General features: G+C 37.5%; 1 long non-coding RNA gene and 1 other non-coding gene across 2 annotated transcripts; one reads left to right on the forward strand and one right to left on the reverse strand.

Moving 5' to 3' along the window:
- Positions 1-3,348: 3,348 nt before the first annotated feature.
- LOC122026030 lies at positions 3,349-3,465 on the reverse strand. Its single transcript, XR_006124003.1, has one exon. It is a non-coding gene; the product is annotated as a U5 spliceosomal RNA (small nuclear RNA).
- Positions 3,466-3,547: 82 nt separating this feature from the next.
- LOC122022543 lies at positions 3,548-11,120 on the forward strand. Its single transcript, XR_006123007.1, has 3 exons — positions 3,548-4,361; positions 10,375-10,549; positions 10,803-11,120. It is a non-coding gene; the product is annotated as an uncharacterized LOC122022543 (long non-coding RNA).
- The last annotated feature ends 499 nt before the right edge of the window (positions 11,121-11,619 follow it).

Below are 11,619 nucleotides of genomic sequence, written 5' to 3' on the forward strand. Positions count from 1 at the left end.
ATTGTTGATTGATCCGCTTGGGAGAAAGACCAACTTGGCTCGCTTTGCCCTTTCGCACGTCCCGCACGGGAGCTTCATTTGATGTGGATCCTTGCTCTTGATTTGCTTGCGCTATTTCGGAGGGCGTTTGAAACAACGCCCGGTGAAACGGAATGGGTGCAGGAGGAGCTTCTCTAGGAGTGTCGGTCGGCAGCTTATTCTGTCTCCATATTGAGAGTTGCTCCGGTCAGTCTTCTTGCGTCGCTCGACCTCCCGAGGCCGATGTTGCTTGCTGTGCCAGCCGCTCGGCTAGCGCCTTTTGTTGCTGCTGCTCGACTATTTTTGCCGCCCGTACTTGTATGAGCGCGTCAAGCTCCTCTTGTGTGAGCGTCGCGGTGTGGAGACGCCTAAATTCTTCCACCTTCTCGGCTTGGATTCAGGTGTGTTCACACAGACGGTGCCAAATTTGATCATGTCCGAGAGTGAGTCGACGAATGTTGGGGAGATGGCGCTCACATTGACTGGATGTCGACTGAAGATGACGCGGACCTTCAACGACCTGAGCCTGCAACAACAAGTGGTTACTGTCGAGCCAGGGAGGGGTTCCTCGACGACGGTCCTCCGACGCTCAAGTCAGTTATCGGCGGCAAGCGAATGAAGAAGAAAGGAGTGTCAGCGTAACTGTAGCTACAGTCGTGAACGTACCTCCGTCGAAATCTGGAGGTACTTATATAAGGCTACCAAGAGACACGTGTACACTTCCCAAGGCGTGCGCGCTTCTCAAAGCATACTTGGAAATGATGTGTCAGAAAAGCGTGTCTAACGCCATACCCAAACAGTCCGAGCATATCCCTGACGCGATAGTGGAAGCTTCCACCATACGATTCTCTGCCCGATCATGCCGCCAACCATGTAGCTCGTCGATGACACTGGTCCCTAGGAAGATATCGCCAACTGCCACTTTTGTCTATTATTGGGCCGAGCGGGAGAGTTGCTCGGCCAGTTTATCGTCTGGGTGATACAATGGTCGGGTCGAGCGTCCGCTTGGCCGATGATCTGCTACTCGGCTTCGCCCTACCGAGCGAGAGAGCCTTGCCTGTCGGGTCGAGGTTGCGTTCACTGTTTAGCCGAGCAAGACGGCCGCTCGGCCTTTGTCCCTCCCTGCTTGAGCTTTATGAGCGTCAGAAGCTCGGTATCTGACCAAGCTGTCGAAATGTCGGATCGGCTATTCTTCATGCTGACCGGGAAGGTAGCTCGCCCAATCGGCCTCATGTCTAGGACATTGACCATTTTGACCTCCTGTCGGACGGGCCCCACCTTACCACCGGATCACCGACCTCTACTTGTCTAGGGAAGAAATAATAGTGAAACAAGCCAGGAGATAGAGAAACATTGAATAAGCAAAAAACAATAATAACACCTCTTAAGATGTGAAGAGATTGGGGAATAAGCTGATGAAGCGGAATGCCGAAGTATTGGCTAACGTCAACGAAGAAAGGATGCAGGGGTAAACGAAAGCCGGCTATAACTTATTCTCTAAAAATAGCAATACTCTCCAGTGAAGGAACATGAGGGAGATCTTGGGCAATAAGAATAACCATGTAAGATGGAATCCCGTAAGACATCTGTGCAAGGATGACATGCATAAATTAAGAAATCTTCTAAAATTTTTCATGTCATGGTTAGATCTTCCCATGATAAACTAGACATTTAGAGTTTAAAATTTAATTACGGTGTATTATGAAAGATTTTTTCTTTAATAAGGTAGCGGACTCAAAAATATTAATTGTCACGATAAATCTCTCCATGTGTATTTATTTAGTGCCAGATAAACATTTTTCATAGAATCGAATCAGTCATCCTAGATTTGATATTACCTGATTTAGGGCTGGAAAAAATATCGAACTACCGAAATACCGAAAAATCGTACCGAAAAAATATCGTATATACCAAAATTTTCGGTATACCGAAAAATTCGGTACGGTATCATACCGTACCGAATTTGTCGGTAACGGTAACGGTAACGATTTAAAATATTTCGGTATACCGAAATACCGAGTAACTATACATTAAATAATTAATTTAGATTCCCCTAAAGCCTAAACCAAACCCTAAACGACCTTAAATCATGTTCTCTCCTTGCGCCGTCGGTGCACTCGTCGCGACTCGCGATTCTTTCCTTCCACAGTCGACCACCGCACGTAGTCGCCGGAGAAGATGCACAACAACTTAGAAACTTTTTCTCCAGCCCTAATATTTTTTTCCCTTCATTGAATCTGAAGAAATCTTAATCACCAAGCTCTGTTCTGAGAGTTACGCTTGCGCAAGTTCTTGTCCGATTTTTCGATGAGTTTTAGCTTTTGTTTCTTTGGTGGATTTATGATATTTTTAGTAGGGATTGAAGCCTATATGCTTCCCCAATTTTTCCAGCTAGCATTTAGTTATTTCTGGCAAGATTTCGACAAATCTCTGATGAGCCACCACCCTGAAACCACTAGCTACTGGTTTAATCTTCAATCTTGCATATTTGGGTCCGAAATCCCAACTCTTGTTCTTATATGATCACTGTCTTCATTACAAGAGAATTATTTTTTATATATTATATGTAATATATATATAACTTCGACATGATGGTATTTTATTGATACTGTACCGACATTTCGGTATATCGAAATTCGGTATACCGAAATGTCGGTACGGTATCGGTATCATTTCTTAGAATACCGATTTTTTCGATATGATATATGATATTCGATTTTAGGTACGGTTTACCGTACCGATCCAAGCCTAACCTGATTCATTATAAATTATAAATGGCCTTGTTTGCAATTTGCTGTCCCTGGCAAAAAAAACACTTGTGATTTGCTTCAATTGTTTCTGTATTAGTATTGGTCGGAGCTTAACGAGCAAATTTCGTAAGGATTAAAGAGTGTCTCAGTCTTTGAACCTGCGATGGTAAAAAATGAGACAGATTCTCTAAATAATCAAGATTCAAATAAAATTAGATAAAAAGTGGGACTGGAACACATTACACGGAGTTTGAAAACTTATAACATCTGAAAGTTTGAAAAAAAGTTTGATAAGAGGCGGGACATAGATAACAAAAATTCAAATATCAAAACTTAACCGAACTAAACAATTTCGAAATTAATCCGCACAGTTGGATTTATTCAAAAGAACTGAATACCTATATTTTCAAAACAAAAAAAAATAAACTAAATTAATCATTTATCCATGATTATTTGAGATTACCAAACACTTTTACAATTGAAAAGACCAAATGGTTCAATGCAGATGGTTGAAGGCGTCTTAACAGATAACGAATTTCTTGAAGAAACATTTATAAAAATTTAATATTATTATTTGTTAGGGACTTTTTTACAAAGCACCCTCCAAAAAATGGCGTATGCTGCTTAAAGTGACGATCACACGGTATTCTTTAGTAAAAGGCGAAAGAATAATTCGCTCTGTGCTCACCACGCAGCTGCGTGATTTTGAACAGTTGAGATTCGGATCAATTTATAGTAACCTATGTGCGAAACTTGCTAAAAGCAAGCGATGTGGGACTAAAAGCCAACCTGAGTAATGTTGGCACCGCCAATAGACCTACGGGCGCTACGGCATATCATGACTCGATCTGCTGCGGCGCCCGCGCTCTTCCTGGTTTATCCTTCTCTCGCTTCCACTCCTCTGCCCTCCAAAGCCAAAGGGCTCGAAGACCAATGAGCCCCCTGGGTTGTGGTTCTCGAAGAGGAGGTTAACGCTGTCGAACATGTGGTACAGGAAGTCGACGCCGCAGAGATGGTCGAGGATGCGCCGGTGGCGACGGTGGGGATCGACCCCGCTGCCGACCTTCAGGTGCTCCCTCGAGAAGCCTTCGGTATAGCGCTACGCTTGTAGCGGTACAGACTATGGTTGCGGTCTGGTTTTTGGGCGGTGTCGGAGGCGAGGAGGGGAACGGCTCTGGCATGCGGAAAGTCGAGGAAGGCAGGGTTGGGAGTGCAGCGAGCCAAGTAGCGGAGTTTCAGAAGATCCTGGAGATTAGAGCGACGGCTAAGGAGGCGAGGGAGACTGAAAGGAGGGAGCTTTCCGAAGACAGTGGAGTCCAGGGTGAGTTAAGCAAAAAGATTAGTAGTTTGAGAAAGAGATCTCCGAAGGTCATCTTGGACGAGAATGGATTTTCTGTCTCTGCCGCTGCCCTCCAAGAATGTGCATGAGGAAATGGATGGAAAGAAGCTCAAATCCAAGCAGAACACGGATATAAAAAAATTGAACTACAAGAGAAAGGGTGGTTTTTTTGAAATCCATAAGGAAATCTGAAAATGTTCCGAAAGGATTTGGTGGATCGGGAAAAAGGCAAGAGCCTGGCAAAGGAAGCAACGGTATTACTTTTCCTTGATTCATACGACTGAAGATTAGCTTTCTTCCTATAACTGTGATCTCGTTCTTAATTTATTTTGTCTTATTTATTATTCTGATATATTTTTCTCAACCAATGATTTCATTGTTGATCATTTTTTGTGCGGGAGATTTTCATTTTATGATGGCATAAGTTGAATACGTTCGTCTTCAACGAGCGACTATTAATTTTTGAAATAGTGACTAGTACATAAGAGAGATATTTACCACGATTTTATCGAGATTTGAACTCCAGATCTCATGATGATAATATCTCATGAATTAACCATTAGACCGTCCCGAAAGGATAATCTAGAAATTTTTATTCTAGTACAATACTCTAGTAGTCTGATTTCCCTAAGTAAAATGAGCTCTTACGATTTCAGTGCTTAAATTTTTACAGTACTTTTATTCTGTAACATAGCTTGTATCCATGAATCGAACAGGTTATTGCAGTTATTTGCTAGTATGAGATCCAGGGACGGTCAATGCAACAAATTTTACCCATACTAGCTCCTAAATAGTTTGCTTATCTATATTAGTGGCCCTGGCTGAGATTCTTTCCAATTATGCACAATGATGAACCATCCGTTTTCCAAATACACTAAAACATCTTGTCTTTAGAAATTGAAGAACAGTTCGTTTTATGCTTTTTCTTCACTGAAGGAGGTCAATCAATGTGTAAGGTCTGATACAAGTATACAACAATCTAGTTAGGCCTTCATAATTGTGAAGCAAAATCATTTTATATTAGCATAGTTTCAAAATTATTTCATGAGCATCTAGTAGTTACTCATGAAAGATATGATCACAAGATAGTTTTATTTTATCATTATATCATGGTGGCAAAAGGTGAATACGTTCACCCCAGCGCCTCCGTCAATTCGTCCCAGGACCATGACGGAGGAGGTAAATCACGGGCAACTACTAGCTTTTAGAATAGTGATTAACACATAAGAGAGGTATTTACCTCGGTTTTACCGAAATTCGAACTCCAGACTTTATGATGACAACATATTTTATCATCATATCAGAACTTTGATTTGGTTACCCCTGCATAAAAATTGCTCCCAGTCTTTCAGCAAGAATACACTCCGTTGATCTACAAGCTGAAAATCTCAAAGCTTACTTCTAATATCCAGAGATGATATTCTTGTTAATTTACAAGGAGATTGTCCATGTCCATGGAGTGCCTTGTTGCTTTCTTCAGCAGTATATTCCACAGTGAGCTATGATAGCATTGCTGTTGACAAGTAATCTTCAATCGCACTGGCTTGATCTGCTGTCTAGACTGGTGATGGGCATATATGCTACATGGTCTTTAATTTTTCAGGATTCTCTGAGTGATATGCTCATATATTGTTATATAAGATGTTTTTACCTTGTCTTTTAGTGCAAAACCGGCGGCCCGTCGATTCAATCATTTTGTTTTATTTTTTTAAACGACTTGAATCGTCAGTTAACCGACGGTTCCTAGCCGTTGGAACCACCGGTTAACCGGCGGTTCCTAGCCGTTGGGAGAGGGTGGGGAGTTTGTTTGGGTATTTTTTTCAACGGTTTGGATCATTTGATTATTTTTTGATCAATGACTATGATTTAGTGTTCGTTACTATCAAAATTCTATAAATAGAGAGCTCATTTCATTATTTTCACACACATCTTCTCTACTCTTGATCTCAATTTCGTATTTTCTACACGCTTTCGTTTCCAATTTTCAATTACAATGGAAGGAGGTCGCGGAGGTGCATCATCTCGAGCTCGGAAGGGAAAGGAAATAATGAATCCGCGGGAGGAGGACCCCAACATTCAATCCATCGATGATGAGATCGAGCATCTTCCATATCCAACACTTGAAACACAAGGAAGTACCGATGCAATTACTTCTAAGGTTCGGGAAATCTTTTATTTTCACTAAACATTTTGAGAATGTCACTCTTCTATCGGGAGAAATGCGTGTAAAATGTAAATACTGCAATGCTTCCTACAAATTCCAAGCTGGCGGCGGCTATGGGTCGTTGAAACGACATGTAGAAATGAAGCACCCGACGGAGTATGGACTCGACCGCTCTCAAACATAATTATCAATATTTTCTTCAACTAGCGGTAGTACCGATTGCAGTTTATTTTTATATTCAGATAATAAATTAATAGAAGCATTAGCTAAATTTGTTTCCGTAGAACATCTTTTTTTAGTTTTGGATCTAAATGTACATTTGAAGATTTTTATAAAGAATCTCTTAATTCATGTGCTAAACGTGTTCTTAAAACTACACGTACTCGTACAATTAAAAAATTAGTAAAAAGGGAAAAAAGAATTTAATTGATGAATTTAGTAAATTAGATAATAAAATTTCTTTATGTTCCGATATTTGGAGTGATCATTGACAAACACATTCGTATATGGGTGTGACTTGCCATTAAATCGATAACTCTTGGAACCTCCAAAAAATATTGTTAGCTTATAGAGTTTTTGATGGATCACATAATGCTCATAACATCGCACAATTATTATGTTTAATTTTAGAAGAATATGGCTTAACTCACAAAATATTTTCAATATCATTAGATAATGCTAGTTCCAATACCGCTTGTATAGATGATCTAAAATTTATTTGTCAACCTATTATTGACGGTTTATTTTTTCATATTCGTTGTGTATGGCATGTTTTAAATTTATGTGTTCAAGATGGATTAAAAATTTTAGAAAGTTATATTAAACCAATTAGAATTGTAATTTCTTATTTATGGTCTCATCCATCTATAATGAAATAATGGGGTAGGTTTTAAAAAACTAATGGAATTAGACCTAAAAAATTTCCGCGTGATATACCAACACATTGGAATTCAACATACCAATTATTACAAGATTCATTTGAATATAAAGAATTATTATGTTCATTTTTTGCACAAAATACTAATACTAATATATGTTTATCTTCACAATAATGGAATATTTGTAGTAGTATTTGTGAAATTTTAAAAGTATTTAATGATGTAACTGAACAACTTTTCGGTGTTTATTATCCCACTGCTCAATTAGTTTTAGAAAATTTTTCTAATATAGTATTAGTTTTAAATTAACATATTAATAATGAATCTTTATCTCCTTACATCTTAGCTATGAAAACTAAATAGAAAAAAATATTTTTATTTTAGTCCTGAAATTTATTTAATTACATGCTTTAGATCCTAGATTTAAATTAAAAATTTTACCAGAAATATTAATTTTATATTATGACGCTTTAATTCCAATTAAAGATTTTTTTCTCTTGATCCAGTTAATATTATATATAATGTTAGAATTTATTTATATAATATTTATAATCAATATTATGTAAAATATGGAACACAAACTAATATTTCATAAATACAACAAACTACTAGTAGTAATTTAAAACTTACAAAAACATAACTTTTATTTAAAAAATGGATAAAACGTTCACGAGTATCCTCAAGTTCCACACAGGAACTTGATAATTATTTTACAACTTCTTTTGATTTTATTGAAGCAGATAGCGAAAAATTCGATATCTTAAAGTGGTGGTCACAGAATACTCAAAGCTTTCTCGTCCTCTCCGTGATTGCTAAAGAAATTTTAGCTTGTCCAGTATCAACTGTTGTTGTGGAGCAGACGTTCAGTGTCGGCGGCAACATATTAAATGAACGACGATCAATTTTATCTCCCGACTCATTGGAAGCCCAAACATTACTGGACGATTGGACCAGAGCGGAGAAAAAAATCTAAGGAATGTAACTTTCAAATGACGAAGTTGAAGATTTTAATATTGAAAGAATAAATACGACAGGAACGGGAAATGAAAGTGAGTAACAATGTAAAAGAATAAAAATGTAAAAGAACTACGTGGGCTTTGATTCCCCTAAGGGGGTTAGCAACTTAAAAAAGTGCAAGTCATTTTTTCCAATAAATTTTAATTTATAATTTTTAATGTTTAATTTTTAATTTTTTTAACATAATAATCTTGAACCATGACGAACTGTGAACCGAACCGTGAATCGACGATTCTGAACCATGAACCGTAATCATCTTGGACGGTTAAGATTAAGGGTTGACTTGTCTGAAACTATCGAACTGTCGATTCCAAATCGTGGTAAGGTCTAATACTGATCATCAAATCCAAACTTCACATCACTCATTAAAAGGACGGCTATCAGGTTGAGGTATTACTTCCAAGTTCCAACGACACCTCTCTTCACCCACACTACCTTTTCTCACACACACGAAGACAGAGGGACGGATCCTCTGGTCCCCTTGTCCTGATCCGCTCCTGGATCGGGACAAGGGGATTGGTAAGAGGCAATGGCCCCCACCTATTAATAGGTGGGGGCCCATTGCCCCCCACCAATGCAAAGGCTGGACCATGAATTGGTCCAGCCTTTGCGGACCAGAAGATCCGCTCCCGAAGACAGACGCCGCCATCCTCCTTCTCCCTCACCAACGGCCGACGGCTCCATTCCATCTCCTCACTGCCAGCCGGCCATCTCCATTACCTCTCCTCTCCATGTTCTCTATTCCCATCATCTTCTCACTCAAGCAACTCACGGATCAAGTTCACCCGACGCCAACAACACTACCATCCTTTGGCCAACTCTCCTCTTCGAGTTAGAAGAGGACAGGGCAGCCCCTTTTGCACTCTGACAGCCCCATTCCCTTCGTCGTAACTCCTCTTTCGGTTAAAAGAGGAGGGCCCTTCTTCACCATCATCTGATAGCCCTCGCCCCTCTCTTTTTCGGGTTAGAAGAGGAGAGGGCAGCCACTCCGCCATCCACAACCCTTCATCGGCAGCTTCCCCTTCTTCTCTTCAAGTTAGAAGAGAAGAAGTCCTTTACTTCATCCGGGTAGCACTTCCTCCTTCCGGCGATCCCATAACTCTGGCTTCATCAAATCCGACCACAAATAATCCATTCAGCGCTTCCGGACAGCAACACATTTGTAATGCGTTATTTGATTTCTTTTGTGTTGTGTGTCTAGTTGGTTGTTGACTTGTAACGAAGTTATCCTCCCTTGTTTAAGATTGCATGCATTAGGATTGAATTACTTGATGCTCACTATGTGTTCCATGAATTGCCTCTTACATTCTTGCTACTTTTATTTGTGTCAATGCACTTCAATTCATTTCATTTCAGCAATGTTTTAATTTAATTGGATGTTATTAATGTTTATTATTCATTTGGATGCCATTAGGTTAGATAGATTAAGTTTTGTTAATTGCTCTATGGTTCCTTGCATGCTTAATTTCCCATGCTTTAGATGCGTGCACTTAGTTTAATTTGAATCATGCTTTCAAGTTATTTGGCAATATGTTTCTTCCAATGGTTAGTTTTAGTTGATGCATTTATTTCCTATTGTGTTTTTAATGCTTGTGAGATTTTATTTCATTTAAATGCCATTGTAGGTTATTCTTTATTCAGGTGCACTTAGTTTAGATTAGTCTAGGTTTCATTAATGTTTTACTTCATGCTTCTTTTAATTCTCTTACAGGTGTGATTTAGTTAGGTTAGATTTTATTACTTACATTTTCCCAAATAGTTAACAGTTAAAGTGAATCCTCAAGTCTGATAGTTACAACTATAAAAAAAATTGTAACAGTAAGACTTAGTTAATGTAGAATAGGTGGTTAGTTGAAGTTCTTCTGTGACTTTTCACTTATATTTTTGGAAATGAGCTATCATGTCTCTACCTTTGAGTTATTTATATCTTGTTTAATCAATGTTATTATATTTATATCTGTCAACTTATTATTTTTGTCTCAATATAATAAATAAAGTATAGAAGTATTTTAAACACATCATCTTTTATTATGGTAATATATTATTGTTATGTCCTTTCTTTGTTGGATATTATATTTTTGTTATCTATTTTATTTATTATTAAGATATGTACGTTGGATTATGGTATCATTAGTTGTGTTATATATTTCTTTCTAAATAACTTCTTTGTTACAATCCTCTTATGTTTTAAGGTTTTTGTCATTTCAGGAAATGTTAAAGTATATTGTCGTATAAGGCCACCTTTTGAAGATGAAGGTCTTTCTATAATTGAACTTCTAAATGAATTCACAGTTTAAGTAAACACCAATGATGATTCTCTTGTCAATCCTAAAAAGGATTATGAATTTGATCGAGTATATATATGGCCCTCATGTTGGACAAGGTAAAACATTTTTATTATTCTAGACATTTATCAGGTTCCAACTTCTTCTAATTGTTAACATTTTTAAACATACATGAACAATTGATTGTATGAGCTATGGTTTCACTTAGTTTTTCTTTTCAGATGTTAAATATAAAGCTTTAAAGGACAATTTTTAACGAATTTTGATTTTCTGTTCATCTTGTTTTACTATGTATGTGAACAACATTTTTCTGACTTCTCATCACTAACTTGTTATATGCACATTTCCAAGGGAATTCTTTTGCGATGTTCAACTATTTGTGCAGTCAGCTTTGGATGGATATAATGTATCTATATTTGCATATGGCCAAATCGCCTCTTGGAAGACACATAATGATTTCCTCCTTTCGTTGGATCCTCTTGATGTCATTACTTCTCTCTTTTAGCTATATGTATTGAATATGTTATTGAAGGTTGGAGAAGACTTGTTATTAAAAATTGTATATATTTTAGAAATTGAAGAAGATTTTGTGCTACATTGTGGAGAAAAATGTAAATGAGATATATTAATATTTTGAAATGTAATATGAATATTATATTTTGTTTTGGTAATGCAATATGTTATAAATATAAATTAGTTTTGTGAATTGAAATGTGAATATCGTGAATTGATTTAATTTGGTATTGTATTTGGTTTTGGAAATTTAATAAATGTACAGGTAAAATATGATATAGAATTATTTTTTAATTGGTTCAAATTCGATATTAGAAGGGGTTTTAAACCGCTCCTAATGATATAGGATCATTTTAAAATTGCTTCTGTAAAATATATTTACAAGCGGTTTCTAACCGCTTCTACTGGTAAATAATCCGATGTAGTTATTAACCATTTCTAAATGTATGCATTAAAAATAGTTTCTAACCGCTTCTAATGACAAACAATTAGAAGTGGATATTAACCGCTTCTAATTGTTTGCCATTAGAAGCGATTAAATGGTATAAACCATCGGTTAGTTTTACTGCTTCGGTTGTCTTTAGCGCCGCCAACATTTGTAACTGTTGGAAAATCAGTGTAATAGGTTTAGCAATGGTTGGTAAACGTTGCTATA

This window comes from Zingiber officinale, chromosome 9B (assembly GCF_018446385.1).
Source record: "Zingiber officinale cultivar Zhangliang chromosome 9B, Zo_v1.1, whole genome shotgun sequence".
In the NCBI taxonomy this organism is placed as follows: Eukaryota; Viridiplantae; Streptophyta; class Magnoliopsida; order Zingiberales; family Zingiberaceae; genus Zingiber; species Zingiber officinale.